This window comes from Heterocephalus glaber, unplaced genomic scaffold, assembly GCF_053883595.1.
Source record: "Heterocephalus glaber isolate CG9 unplaced genomic scaffold, H.glaber_assembly_v1.0 deba00001428, whole genome shotgun sequence".
Taxonomy (NCBI): Eukaryota; Metazoa; Chordata; class Mammalia; order Rodentia; family Bathyergidae; genus Heterocephalus; species Heterocephalus glaber.
In genome coordinates this window covers 23,385,683-23,401,519 of record NW_028258293.1, presented here as the reverse complement: position 1 = coordinate 23,401,519, position 15,837 = coordinate 23,385,683, and the positions used below count along the sequence as shown (strand labels likewise).

Genomic DNA, 15,837 nt, shown 5'->3' with positions numbered 1-15,837 from the left:
CATTCATCATTGGAAATTTGCACCTTTACATAGTCTCTCTTGGTTCTTATTTTTCACCCTTGCCCAGCCCTCCCTTCAACCCCTCCAGTCCTCCCTATTTACAAAGATTTTGTTCCTATTTTTCCATTTTCTCATATTAATCCCATTCCCTTCTATCCTTTCTCCTAGCCCTTCCACTTCCTTCCCCTTTGCTCCTTTTCTTCCTATTTCACATTACCTATTATACATTTAGTCCTTATTTACACTTTCAGTTTCTCACACCAGAGAAACTATTTGGTATTTACACATGTGTGTCCTATTTATTTCACTTAAGAGTATTGCCTCAATGTGCATCCACTTAGCTATAAATGTCTCTAATTTCTCATTTTTTATGGCTGAGTAGTACTCCATTTTATTAAAAAACCACATTTTCTTGATCCAGTCTCTAGTTGATGGGCATTTGGGCTGTTTCCAAGTTTTATCTATTACAAACTGTGCTGCCATGAACATGGGTGCACATATATCACTGTGGTATGATTCTTTTAATTCTTTGAGGAAGATCCCCAGCAATGGAATAGCTGGGTCAAATGGGACTTCCAGTCCTAGTACTTTGAGGTATCTCCATACTGATTTCCACAGTGGTTGCACCAGTCTACACTCCCACCAGCAGTGGAGCAGGGTTCCTCTTTCCCCATTGCCCCACCAGCATTTATTATTGGTGGATTTCAGGATAGCAGTCATTCTTTCTGGTGTGAGGTGGAATCTCAGAGTTGTTTTCATTTGCATCTCTCGAATGACCGGTGATGTTGAACATTTTTTCATGTATTTATTTGCTATTTCTACTTCTTTGTCTGAGAAATGTCTGTTCATTTCAGATGCCCATTTTCAGACTGGGTCTTTAAATTTGGGAGGTCTGATCGTTTTAAGTTCTTTATAGATTCAAGATAGTAGACCTTTGTCTGAGGAAGAGCAGGTGAAGATATTTTCCCACATTGTGGGTTGTCTCTTCACACTGCTGCTGGTTTCTCTTGCTGTGCAGAAGCCTTTTAATAAGAATAGATCCCATTTGTTGATTGTTTGTGCTAGTTCATGGGCAACTGAGGTTTTGTTCATAAAATCTTTTCCTACACCGATGTCTTCAAGGGTTCTACCTAACCTCTGTTCCAACTGGGTCAGAGTTTCTATTGTAATATTTAGATCTTTAATCCATTTTGATTTTAGATTAGTGCATGGTGAGAGATATAGGTCTAGTTTTAATCTGTGGAAAGTTTAAACCCAGTTTTTCCAGCACCATTTATTAAAGAGGCTATCTTTCCTCCAGTGAGGGTGTTTGGCTCCTTTATTGAAGATGAGATGGCTGAGTGTGTCTGGCGTTGTTTCTGCATCTTCTAATTTGTTCCACTGGTCCTCAAGTCTGTTTCTTTGCCAGTACCATGCTGTTTTTATCATAGTAGCTTTGTAGTAGAGTTGCAGGTTGGGGATTGTGATACCCCCTGCCATATCTCTGTTACCTAAAATTGCTTTTGCTATTCAAGGTCTCTTCTTGTTCCAAATGAATTTTTGGATTGTTTTCTCAAGGTCTATGAAGTGTGCTGCTGGGACTCAATTGGAATTGCATTAAATCTATATAGCAGTTTTGGAAGTATGGCCATTTTCACTCTATTAATCCTTCCTACCCAGAAGCAGGGAATGTCTGTCCATTTTCTGATATCATTTTCAATCTCTCTTTTCAGAGTGCCATAGTTTTCAGAGAACAGGTCTTTGATTTCTTTCATTAGGTTGATTCCTAGGTATTTCAGTTTTTTGGATGCTATTGTGAAAGGAATTACTTGCCCTATTTCTCTCTCAGTGAGTCTGTCATTGGTGTAGAGGAAAGCTATTGATTTTTGTGTGTTGACCTTGTAACCAGCTACTTGACTGAATTTGGTTATTAAGTCTAGAAGACTTTTGGTAGAGTTCTTGGGGTCTTCTATATAGAGTATCATGTCATCTGCAAATAATGACAATTTGACTTCTTCATTACCTATCTTTATTCCTTTTATTTCTTTCTCTTGTCTCATTGCTGTGGCTAATGTTTCCAGAACTATATTGAACAAGAGTGGTGATAGTGGACATCCTTGTCTTGTTCCTGATTTTAATGTGAAGGATTTCAGTTTGTGACCATTTAGTATGATATTGGCTGTTGGTTTTTCATAGATGACTTCTATCAGTTTGAGGTAGAGACCATGTATTCCAATTTTTTGTAGGGTTTTTATCATAAATGCATGTTGGATTTTGTCCAATGATTTTTCTGTGTCTATGGAGATAATCATATGGTTTTTGTCCTTGGCTCTATTGATATAGTGTATCACATTGATTGATTTGTGTATATTGAACCATCCCTGCATCCCTGGGATGAATCCCACTTGATCAGGGTGCATGTTCTTCTTGATGATCTTCTGCATTCTGTTTGCCATTATCTTATTAAGGATTTTTGCATCTATGTTCACTAGTGAGATTGGCCTATAGTTCTCTTTTTCAGTTGGGTCTTTCTCTGCTTTGGGTATCAAGGTGATCTTGCTTCCAGGAATGAATTCGGGAGTAGTGCTTCCCTTTCAATTTCATTGAAGAGTTTAAACAGTAGTGGCAGCAGTTCCTCTCTAAATGTCTTGTAGAATTCAGCAGTGAAGCCATCAGGGCCTGGGCTTTTCTTAGTTGATAAGTTTTTAATGACATTTTCAATTTCATTGGTTGATATTGGGTTGTTCAGAATGTTTAGGTCTTCTCTGTTCAACTTTGGTAATTCATATGTATCTAGGAATCTGTCCATTTCTTCTGTGTTGTCCATCTTATTGGCGTATAGGTTCTGGAAGTAGGTATTGATGATCCTCTGGATTTCTGCTGGGTCTGTTGTCATTTTACCCTTTTCATTCCTAATTGCATGGATTTGGGCCTTTACTTTCCCTTTCCTGACAAGGTTGGCTAAAGGTTTGTCAATTTTGTTGATTCTTTCAAAGAACCAACTCTTGGCTTCATTGATTTTTTGTATCATTCTCTTAGTCTCCATTGCATTGATTTCTCCTCTTATCTTTATAATTTCCTCCCTTGTATGAGCTTTGGGGTTTTCCTGCTCTTCTTTTTCTAGAAGCTTGAGGTTCAGCATCAGGTTGTTTAATTGGGCTCGTTCTGTTTTCCTAATATACTTATTCACTGCTATGAATTTCCTTTGTGAGACTGCTTTCATTGTGTCCCATAGATTCCAATATGTTGTATTGTCATTGTCATTTAATTGAAGGAACTGTCTGATTTCTTCAATTTCCTCTGTGATCCATTGGTTATTCAGAAGTGTGTTGTTCAATTTCCACGTGTTTATGAAATTTTTTGAGTTCTTTTTGCTATAGATCTCCAATTTCATCGCACTATGGTCTGATAATGTACAGGGGATAACTTCAATTCCTTTGCACTTACTTAAACATGTTCTATGTGTGACAATGTGGTCTGTTTTGGAGAATGACCCATGTGCAGCTGAGAAGAATGTGTATTCTGATTTTGTGGGGTGGAAGACTCTGTAAACATCTGTTAAGTTCATTTGTTCAAGAGTTCGATTGAGCTCTAGTATTTCATTACTTATTTTTAGTCTAGTTGATCTATCTATTTGTGACAGTGGGGTGTTGAGGTCCCCCACTACAATTGTATTAGTGCATATATGACTTTTCATGTCTGTTAGTATTTGTTTTATATAGTTGGGTGCACTAGTGTTTCGTGCATAGATATTAATGATTGCCATCTCTTCCTCTTGGATTCTTCCCTTTACAAGGATGGAGTGTCCTTCTTAATCTCTCTTAATCAGTGTTGGTTTGAAATCTACTTGATCTGCCAAGAGGATAGCTAGTCCTGCTTTTTTTTGTGTTCCTGTCACATGGAGTATTGTTTTCCACCCTTTAACTTTCAGTCTATGAGTTTCCTTTTGAATTAAGTGTGTTTCTTGTATGCAGCATATTGTTGGATTTTGCTTCTTGACCCATTCTGCCAGTCTATTTCTTTTGATTGGTGAATTGAGACCATTAACATTGATGGTTATAACTGAAACGTATTGACTTGTCATTGCCATGATTTTTTTTTGTTGCGTTCTCTCCCTTTACATTTAATTTCTTGTCATGCCGGATAGGTTCATTCTGCTTTGCTTCTTGGGGTTGTGGTCCTCAATGTCTGTTCCTAGGATACTGTGTAAAATTCTTTGGAGTGCTGGTTTGGTATTCACGAAGTTCCTAAGGTGCTCTTTGTCATGAAAGTATCTTATTTCTCTATCCATTTTGAAAAATAGTTTTGCAGGGTACATCGATCTGGGTTGGAGGCTGTTTTCTTTTAGGGCTTGGAATATGTCACTCCAAGCTCTTCTTGCCTTGATGGTTTGTGTTGAGAAGTCTGCTGTGATTCCGATGGGCTTTCCTTTGTATGTGATTTGTTTCTTTTCTCCGAGTGCTTGGAGAACTTTGTTCTTCTGTTGTGTTTCTGGAATCTTAACAATTATATGCCTATGTGTAGATTTTTTTTTATCAAGGCTATTTGGAGTCCTATATGCCTTACTTATCTGTATGTCAAGCTCTTTTCCCCTGCTTGGGAAGTTTTTTGCCATTATTTCTGTGAAGAGATTTTTTATGTCATCTCCACTCTCTCCTGTTTCTTCTTTGACTCCAGTCAGTCTTATGTTATTCTTCTTTGCATCATCTAGCAGCTGCTGGATTGATTTCTCATGTTCCCTTATAATTTTGAAGCAATTTTTCTTTTCCTGGTCACTAATTGCAATCTTATCTTCTATATCTGAAATTCTGTCCTCACATTGGCTCATTCTGCTGTGTAGACTTTCAATGGAGTTTTTCATGTCCTGGAAATCTATTTGCATCTGTTTTATGGATTCCATTTATTTCTTATGTTGGGATTCCATCATGTTCCTGAGCTCCTCTCTAGATTTCTTAATCATGTCTTGCACTAGGGGCACAATTTCTCCTGTTATCTGAGAAATTATTTCTGATTTCATTTTTTCCAGATCCCCTTTTGTTGCCAGTTCAGTGGGTCCAGGTGGTTGAGTATCAGAGTGTTCCATCTCATTTCCCTTTGGGGTTGCTGTAGGTGATCTGGAAGTCTGGTTTTGAGACTTATTTATGTGTTTTCTCATTTCGACTGGGCCAGGGGGCTGTTAGTGCCTGCATGGATTACCTCCTCTGAGCTGGGTGAGGTGGGCCAGGGGCCACAAGCAGCAGTAGGGATGGTGACCCAAAAGCCCTTTCCTGTGGGCTGGGAGCAGAGGGAGTGATGGTGGCTGGGAAGCCCCTTCCTCTGGACCAGGAGCAGTGGAATGGTGGCTTAGAAGCCCCTCCCTCTGGGCCAGGAGCCGTAGGAGCGATGCTGGCCTGGAAGCCCCTTCCTCTGGACCAGTAGCAGTGGGACAGAAGGTGACCCAAAATCCCTTTCCTGTGGGCTGGGAGCAGTGGGAGGGATGGTTACCGGGAAGCCCCATCCTCTGGACCATGAGCAGTGGGTCGATGGCTCAGAAGCCCCTACCTCTGGGCTGGGAATAGTTGGACTCAGTACCTTGGTCTGGTCGTCTGGTATCCTCTGTGTCTTTGTAGTGTGGAAACAGGTGGCTGCCTGTCTGCAGTGGGTTGATTCAGTGTCTTGCACGTGACTCAGGTCCAGAACCTCTGCAGTAAGTCCTAGTCTCCTGCAAGCAACGGCAGCACATGGTGATTTACAGGAAAGGTAGACAAATGAGACTGAGAAAAAGCTGAGCTTTGGGTCTGATCAGTGCTGCTCTGGGCAGCAAAAACTCGAATGCCCATATTGGCACAACAGAGAGAACTCAGTTAAGTAACCTAATGCAGAACCTCAAGCTCCTAGAAAAAGAGCATAACAAACCCAAAGCTCATACAAGAAAGGAAATTATAAAGATCCGAGGAGAAATCAATGCAATGGAGACTAAGAGAATGATACAAACAATCAATGAATCGAAGAGCTGGTTTTTTTGAAAGAATAAAATCGATAAACCTTTAGCCAACCTTATCAAAAAAAGGAAAGAAAAGGCTCAAATCCATGCAATTAAGAATGAAAAAGGTGAAGCCACAACAGATCCAACAGAAATTCAGAGGATCATCAATACCTACTTTGAGAACTTGTACTCTAATAAAATGGAAAACACAGAAGAAATGGACAGATTCCTCAATACATACAAATTGCCAAAGTTAAATGAAGAAGATATAGAAATTCTAAACACCCCAATTACAATGAGTGAAATTGAAAATGTAATAAAAAGTTTACCAACAAAGAAAAGCCCAGATCCTGATGGGTTCACTGCTGACTTCTACAAGACGTTTAAAGAAGAACTATTGCCATTACTCTTTAAACTCATCAAGGAAATTGAAAGGGAAGCAAGGCTTCCAAATTCTTTCCGGGAAGCAAGTGTTACTTTGATTCCAAAACCAGGGAAAGACCCAACCCAAAAAGAGAACTATAGGCTAATCTCTCTAATGAACATAGATGCCAAAATCCTCAACAAGATACTGGCAAACAGAATACAGAGGGTCATCAAGAAGATCATACACCCTGACCAAGTCAGATATATCCCAGGGATGCAAGGATGGTTCAAAATCCATAAATCAATAAATGTTATACACTATATTAACAGAGTCAAGGCCAAAAACCATATGATCATCTTAATAGATGCAGAAAAAGCATTTGACAAAATCCAGTACCCGTTCATTATAAAAATGCTACAGAAAGTTGGAACAGAAGGTCTTTATCTCAACCTGATTAAGACTATCTATGAAAAACCAACAGCCAACATCATACTAAATGGTCAAAAACTGAAAACTTTCATGCTAAAATCATGAACAAGACAAGGATGCCCACTATCACCACTCCTGTTCAATATTGTTCTGGAAACATTAACCATCGCAATTAGACAAGAGAAAGAAATAAAAGAAATAAAGATAGGAAAGGAAGAAGTGAAACTGTCATTATTTGCTGATGATATGATACTTTACACAGAAGACCCCCAAAACTTGGTCAAAAGTCTTCTAGACATAATTGACAGATTCAGTAGAGTTGCTGAATATAAGGTCAACACTCAAAAAACAATAGCCTTCTTATATGCAAATAGCAGACCCATTGAGAGAGAAATTCAGGATATAATTCCTTTTACAATAGCATCTAAAAAAATGAAATATCTAGGAATCAACCTAGCAAAGGAAGCAAAAGACCTCTACACTGAAAACTACAGCACTCTGAAGAAGGAGATCAATTGGGGATATAAGAAAATGGAAAGATATCCCTTGTTCCTGGGTAGGAAGAATCAATATAGTGAAAATGGCCATACTTCCAAAACTACTATATAGATTTAATGCAATGCCAATTGAAATTCCAACAATATACTTCACAGAACTAGAGAAAACAATCCAAAAATTCATTTGGAACCAGAAGAAACCTAGAACAGCAAAAGCAATTCTGGGCAACAGAGACATGGCTGGGGTATCACAATCCCCCTCTTGAAACTATACTACAAAGCTACTGTGATAAAAACAGCATGGTACTGGCAAAGAAACAGACCCAAAGATCAGTGGAATAGATTAGAAGATGCAGAAAAAACTCCAGACATACTCAGCCACCTCATCTTTGACAAAGGAGCCAATCACCCTCATTGGAGAAAAGATAGACTGTTCAATAAATGGTGTTGGAAAAACTCGATTTCAATCTGCCAAAGATTAAAACTAGACCCATACTTATCACTATGCACTAAACTAAGATCGAAGTGGATTAAAGAGCTAAATATCAAGACAGAAGCACTAACCTTGCTGGAAGATAGGTTAGGTAAAACTCTCAATGACTTTGGCATAGGAAAAGACTTTTAAATCTTCAGTAGCATAGGAGCTAACACAAAGAATCAACAACTGGGATCTCATCTTATTTAAAAGCTTTTGCACTGCAAGAGAAACTGGCAACAGAGCTAAGAGAAAACCTACAATATGGGAAGAAATTTTTAGCAGCTGTACCTCAGACAAAGGTCTACTATCAAGAACATACAAAGAATGGAAAAAAATCAGACCCCCCAAATTCAGATCCAATTCAAAAATGGGCATCCAAAATGAACAGACATTTCTCAGACAAAGAAATAAAAACAGCAAATAAATATATGAAAAAATGTTCAACATCACTCATCATCCAAGAGATGCAGATGAAAACAACACTGAGATTCCACCTCACCCCACAAAGAATGTCTGCTATCAAGAAATCAACCAATAACAAATGCTGGCAGGGGTGTGGAGAGAAAGGAACCCTTCTCCATTGTTGGTGGGAATGCAGACTGGTGAAACCACTGTGGAAATCGGTATGGAGATACCTCAAAGAACTAGGACTAGAGGTCCCATTTGACCCAACTATTCCCCTACTGGATATCTTCCCCAAAGAATTAAAAGAATCATACCACAGAGATATATGTGTACCCATGTTTATTGCAGCACAGTTTGTAATAGCTAAAGCTTGGAAACAGCCCAAGTGCCCATCAACTGGAAAATGGATAAAGAAGATTTTTTTAAAAATTAATTTTATTGGTACATTTTATTGGTACATTTTAAGTATACAATTCATTTACATTTATCATTGGGTGTTTGTACCTGTACATGATATATCTTGGTTCTTATTTTTTTCCCCATTACCTGTGTGCCTTTGACCCCCTCCACCCTTCCCTACTTACATAGATTTCATTTCCATTTTTTTTCTTTTCTCATAGTTTTTCCTTTCCCTCTTTTCCTTTCCCCTTCCCCTCCCTTCATTCCTTCATCTTTGGACTTTTTTTTCCTATTTCAAATCATCAATTATTCATTTTAATCATTTTAACTCTTGTTTACACTATCGGTTTCTCACACTAGAGTAACTGTTCAGTATTTACACATGTGTGCCCTATTTATTTCACTTAGGAGTATGGCCTCGATATGCATCCATTTAGCTATAAATGACTCTAGTTTTTCGTTCTTTACAGCTGAGTAGTACTCCATTTTATAAAAAAACCCACATTTTCTTAGAGTTCTTTTTTATTTTATTTTTTGTACCAGGGATCGAACTCGGGTCCTTGCACTTGCACAGCAGGTGGTGAAACCACTGAGCTAAATCCCCGACCCCCACATTTGCTTTATCCAGTTTCCAGTTGATGGGCACTTGGGCTACTTCCGAGGTTTAGCTATTATAAACTGTGCCGCTATGAACATGGGTGCACATATATCACTATGTTATGCTTCTTTTAATTCTTTTCAGATGATACCCAGCAGGGGAATAGCTGGGTCAAATGGGACCTCCAGACTTGGTTCTTTGAGGTATCTCCATACTGACAAGAAGATGTGGTTTTTAAATAAAATGGAGTACTACTCATTCATAAAGAATGAAAAACTAGAGTTATTTATAGCTAAATGCATGCATATTGAGGCCATACTCTTAAGTGAAATTAATAGGATACACATGTGTAAATATGGAATAGTATCTCTAGTGTGAGAAACTGAAAGTGTAAATAAGTATGAAAATGATTAAAACAAATAACTGATAATTTGAAATTGGCAAAGGTCCAAAGGTGGAGGGGTGGTGGGAGAGGAAGAGAAAAGGGAAGAAAGGAAAGGAAAAATTATGCAAAAGAAAAAAAATGGAAGCAAAGTCTATATAAATAGGGAAGGGAAGGGTGGTGGGGGTGAAGGGTGCACAGGTAATGGAGAAAACAATAAGAACTAAGATACATCATGTTCAGGTACAAGCACCCAATGATAAATGTAAATGTAGTGTATATCTAAAATGTACCAATTAATATGTAAATTAAAAAGAAAGGAAATAATTTCTCACATAACAGCAAAGATTGTGCCCATAGTGCAAAGACATGATTAATAAATCTAGAGAGGATACAGATAAAAAAATAGAGGAGCTGAGGAACATGATGGAATACCATCATAGGAAACAAATTAAATCCATAAAACAGATGCAAATAGATTTCCAGGAGATTAAAAACTCCATCGAAAGTCTATGCAGCAGAATGAGCCAATGTGAAGACAGAATTTCAGATATAGAAGATAAGATTGCAATTAGTGACCAGGAACAGAAAAAATTCTTTAAAATTTTAAGGGACCATGAGAAATCAATCCAGAAGCTGCTAGATGATGCAAAGAACAATAACTTTAGACTGATTGGAGTCAATGAAGAAACAGGAGAGAGTGCAGATGACATAAAAAATCTGTTTACAGAAGTTATGGCAGAAAATTTCCCAAGCAGGGGAAAAGAATTTGACATACAGATAAGCAAGGCATATAGGACTCCAAATAGCATTGATCCAAAAAAATCTAGACATAGGCATATAATTGTTAAGATTCCAGAAACCCGACAGGAGAACAAAATTCTACAAGTAATTAGAGAAAAGAAACAAATCGCATACAAAGGAAAGCCCATCAGAATCACAGCAGACTTCTCAACACAAACCCTCAAGTCAAGAAGAGCTTGGAGTGATGTTTCAAGCCCTAAAGGAAAACAGACTCCAACCCAGATTGATGTACCCTGCAAAACTGTCTTTCAAAATTGATGTTGAAATAAGATATTTTCATGACGAAGAGCATCTTAGGAACTTCATGAATACCAAACCAGCACTCCAAATAATTTTAAAGAAAATCCTAGGAAAAGTCAATGAGGATCACAACCCCAGGAAGCCCAGCAGAATGAATCCACTGGGCATGACAAGAAATTAAAAGTTAAGGGAGAGGATCAAACAAAAAGAAAATGTCATGACAATGATAACTCAATACATATCATTTATAACCATCAATGTTAATGATCTCAACTCACCAATCAAAAGAAATAAACTGGCAGAATGGGTCATGAAGGAAGATCCAACAATATGTTGCATACAAGAAACACACTGAATTCAAAAAGACTAATAGACTGAAAGTTAAAGAATGGAAAACAATACTCCATGTAAAGGGAATCCAAAAAAAAGCAGGAGTAGCTATTCTCTTTGCAGACCAAGTGGATTTCAAACCCACACTGATTAAGAGAGACGAAGAAAGACACTATATCCTTGTAAAGGGCACAATCCAAGAGGAAGAGATGACAATCATAAATATCTATGCATCAAACACTAGTGCACCCAACTATGTAAAACAATTATTAATGGATATGAAAAACCATATAAGCACTAATACAATAGTAGTGGGGGACCTCAATACCCCATTGTCACAAATAGATAGTGATAGAGAAAATTTAAACCATAGGTTAGTTATTAAGGTAGCTGAAGTAGAATAACTAATCTCTTCCTTTAAGATTTACCTTTCCTGTACCTCCTATTGTTTAAGGTGATGGCTAACTGAACTTTTGACCTGTAACCTAACTGTAGATAACATTTAACCTGGAGCAAAGCAAAGCAGAAATGTTTGGGTAGTTTACAATGTATGTGTTTTAGGTGCCATCTGTTTGTTATATGTCTGTGACTATAACCATTAACAGGAACTAGTTGTAAAAGAGAAACAGAAATTTTACTGGCTAAGACCACCAGAAATGAGGTAATTGCTAAAAGAAGATATAAAAGGAAATGTTAAAACAAAGGATGAGGTGGACATTGATCAGATGAGTTTCTGGCAGTCCCCCTCGCTAGCGATTAAAGGTTTTGTTTTTTTATGCAACTTCTGTGTCTCTGTACATTTCTTTCTGTGATTCTGGAACAATAGATCAACTAGAAAAAAAAACAAGCAATGAAATACTAGAGCTCAATCAAACTATTGAAGATATGAACCTAACAGATGTTTACAGAGTGTTTCATCCCACAAAATCAGAATACACATTCTTTTCAGCTGCACACAGGTCATTCTCCAAAATAGACCACATACTCACACATAGAACATATTAAGATAAGTGCAAAGGAATTGAAGTTATCCTCTGTATATTATCAGACCATAGTGTGATTGAGATCAACAGCAAAAGACACTGCAAAAGCTTCATAAACACATGGAAATTGAACAACACACTTCTGAATAACCAATGGGTCACAGAGGAAATTCAAGAAGAAATCAGACAGTTCCTTCAAATAAATGACAATGACAATACAACATATTGGAATCTATGGGACATAATGAAAGCGGTCTTATGGGGAAATTCATAGCAGTGAATAGTCTTATTAGGAAATCAGAGCGAGCACAATTAAACGATCTGATGCTGAACCTCAAGCTTCTAGAATGAGAAGAGCAGGACAAACCCAAAGCTCATACAAGGGAGGAAATTATAAAGATCAGGGCAGAAATCAATGCAATGGAGACTAAGAAAACAATACAAAAAATCAATGAAGCCAAGAGTTTGTTCTTCGAAAGAATAAACAAAATTGACAAACCTTTAGCCAACCTTATCAGAAAAGGGAAAGAAAAGGCCCAAATCCATGCAATTAGGAATGAAAAGGGTGAAATGACAACAGACCCAGCAGAAATCCAGAGGATCATCAATACCTACTTCAAGATCCTATGCGCCAATAAGATGGAAAACACAGAAGAAATGGACAGATTCCTAGACACTGAATTACCAAAATTGAATGAAGAAGACCTAAAAATTCTGAACAACCCAATATCAATCAATGAAATTGAAAATGTAATTAAAAACTTATGAACCAAGAAAAGCATGGGCTGTGATGGCTTCACTGCTGAGTTCTACAAGACATTTAGAGAGGAACTGCTGCCACTACTGTTTAAACTCTTCAACAAAACTGAAAGGGAAGAAATACTCCCAAAATCATTCATGGAAGCAAACATCACCTTGATCCCCAAAGCAGAGAAAGACCCAACCAAAAAGAGAACTATAGGCCAATCTCACTAATGAATATAGATGCAAAAATCCTTAATAAGATAATGGCAAACAGAATGCAGAAGATCATCAAGAAGATCATACACCCTGACCATGTGGAATTCATCCCAGGGATGCAGGGATGGTTCAACATATGCAAATCAATCAGTGTAATACATTATATCAATAGAGCCAAGAACAAAAACCATATGATCATCTTAATAGATGCAGAAAAAGCATTTGACAAAATCCAACATGCATTTGTGAAAAAAACCCTACATAAAATCGGAATAGATGGTCTCTACCTCAATCTGATCAAAGCCATCTATGAAAAACCAAGAGCCAATATCATACTAAATGGTCAAAAACTGAAATCCTTCACACTAAAATCAGGAACAAGAAAAAGGATGTCCACTATCAGCACTCCTGTTCAATATAGTTTTGGAAATATTAGCTATAGCAATTAGACAAGAGAAAGAAATAAGAGGAATAAAGATAGGTAATGAAGAATTCAAATTGTCATTATTTGCAGATGACATGATACTCTATATAGAAGACCCCAAGAACTCCACCAAAAGTCTTCTAGACTTAATAACCAAATTCAGTCAAGTAGCTGGTTACAAGGTCAACACACAAAAATCAATAGCTTTCCTCTACACCAATGACAGACTCACTGAGAGAGAAAGAGGGCAAATAATTCCTTTCACCATAGCATCCAAAAAACTGAAATACCTAGGAATCAATCTAATGAAAGAAATCAAAGACCTCTGCTCTGAAAATTATATCACTTTGAAAAAAGTTATTGAAGGGGATATCAGAAAATGGAAAGACATCCCTTGCTCCTGGGTAGGAAGGATCAACATAGTGAAAATTGCTATGCTTCCAAAATTGTTATATAGATTCAATGTAATCCCAATTGAAATCCTAACAGCATACTTCATAGACCTTGAGAAAACAATCAAAAAATTCACTTGGAACAAGAAGAGACCCAGAATAGCAAAAGCAATTCTAGGTAACAGAGACATGGTTGGGGTTATTACAACCCCCAACTTGAAATTATACTACAAAGCTACTGTGGTAAAAACAGCATGGTACTGGCAAAGAAACAGACCTGAGGACCAGTGGAACAGATTAGAAGATGCAGAAACAACTCCAGACACACTCAGCCACCTCATCTTTGACAAAGGAGCCAAATACCCTCGCTGGAGGAAAGAGATCTTCTTTAATAAATGGTGCTGGAGAAATTGGGTTTCAACTTGCCAAAGACTAAAACTAGACCTATATCTCTCACCATGCACTAATCTAAAATCAAAATGGGTTAAAGATCTAAATATAAAATCAGAAACGCTGAACCAGCTGGAACAGAGGTTAGGTAGAACTCTTCAAGACATTGGGGTAGGAAAAGACTTTATGAACAAAACCTCAGTTGCCCGTGAACTAGCACAAACAATCAACAAGTGGGATCTCTTTTTACTAAAAAGTTTATGCACAGCAAGAGAAACCACCAGCAGTGTGAAGAGACAACCCACAATGTGGGAAAAAATTTTCACCAGCAGTCCCTCAGGCAAAGGTCTGCTATCTAGAATATATAAAGAACTCAAAAAAATCAGACATCCCAAATTTAAAGACTCAATCCAAAAATGGGCATCTAAAATGAACAGACCTTTCTCAGACAAAGAAGTAGAAATGGAAAATAAACATATGAAAAAATGTTCAACATCACTGGTCATTCGAGAGATGCAAAGAAATACAATGCTCAGATTCCACCTCACCCCACAAAGAATGGCTGTTATCAAGAAATCAACCAATAACAAATGCTGGCGGGGCTGTGGGGAAAGAGGAACCCTGCTCCACTGCTGCTGGGAGTGTAGATTGGTGCAACCACTGTGGAAATCAGTATGGAGATACCTCAAAGAACTAGGACTGGAAGTCCCATTTGACCTAGCTATTCCACTGCTGGGGATCTTCCTCAAAGAATTAAAAGAATCATGCCATAGTGATATATGTGCACCCATGTTCATAGCAGCACAATTTGTAATAGCTAAAACTTGGAAGCAACCCAGTTTCCCATCAACTGGAGACTGGATAACAGAAATGTGTTTTTTAAAAAAATAAAATGGAGTACTACTCAGACATCAAAAAAGAGAAATTAGAGACATTTATTGCTAAATGGATACACACTGAGGCGATACTCTTATGTGAAATAAACAGGACACACATGTGTAAGTACTGAATAGTTTCTCTAGTGTGAGAAACTGAAAGTGTAAATAAGTAACAAAATTTATAATAGATAATGTGAAATAGGAAGAAAAGGGGCAAAGGGGAGGGGAAAGTGGGAGGGGTAGGGTAAAGGAAAGAAGGGGATGGAATTAATATGAGAAAATGGAAAAATGGAAATAAAGTCTTTGTAAATAGGGAGGGATGGAGGGGTTGAAGGGGCAGGGGAAGGGGGAAAAATGAGAACCAAGAGAGTATGTAAAGGTGCATATCTCCAATGATGAATGTCATTATATTGTACACCTAAAATGTCTCAATAAATGGATATACAAAAAACCCCCCAAAAAACAAAAGAAAAAAAAAACCCAAAAAAGAAAAAAAAAAAAACCAAATTGGCAAAACCCTTCTTTCAGACTCACTTCCAATACTGACAATACAGTTTTTGCCTTCATTTCCCAATGACACCTTAATTCTGAGAAATGCATATTTTTAAAACAAGTGATCTGGATTTTTGTTGCTTCAGGATTGTTTTTTGTAACTTGACCTGCTCTAGGCAATCCTGTTTGAGTGTCCCTCCCCCTAACTTATGTTGTCCCTCCCCTCTAACTTATATTTCATGTGAAACATTCTAGCATTTTTATGCCACATTGAAGGAAAAGATAATCATCCATACCTTGGTCTTTGGGAGTAGGCCAATACATTCATAACCCCTTAGTTAAAGAGTGAAAAACAACTAAGATCACTGGTTCTTTTCCTGGGATTATCCCCTATTCTTTCTTTAAGGGAGGTCCAAAGTTGGCTTAGAAGATGTCTCTTCTAAAG

General features: G+C 37.6%; 1 protein-coding gene and 1 long non-coding RNA gene across 3 annotated transcripts in view; one reads left to right on the top strand and one right to left on the bottom strand.

The window, feature by feature from the left end:
* Positions 1 to 15,837, top strand: part of LOC147828017 (uncharacterized) — a 96,216-nt gene that overhangs the window by 11,670 nt on the left and 68,709 nt on the right. The gene's annotated exons all lie outside the window — the stretch shown is intronic.
* LOC101708863 (interferon-induced very large GTPase 1-like) overlaps positions 1 to 15,837 on the bottom strand; it is a 47,303-nt gene that overhangs the window by 22,479 nt on the left and 8,987 nt on the right. For both annotated transcript variants that reach the window (XM_087211803.1, XM_087211802.1), the window contains exon 2: positions 5,551 to 5,680. The gene's annotated coding sequence lies outside the window, so the exon portion shown is untranslated. The remainder of the gene's footprint in view (positions 1 to 5,550; positions 5,681 to 15,837) is intronic.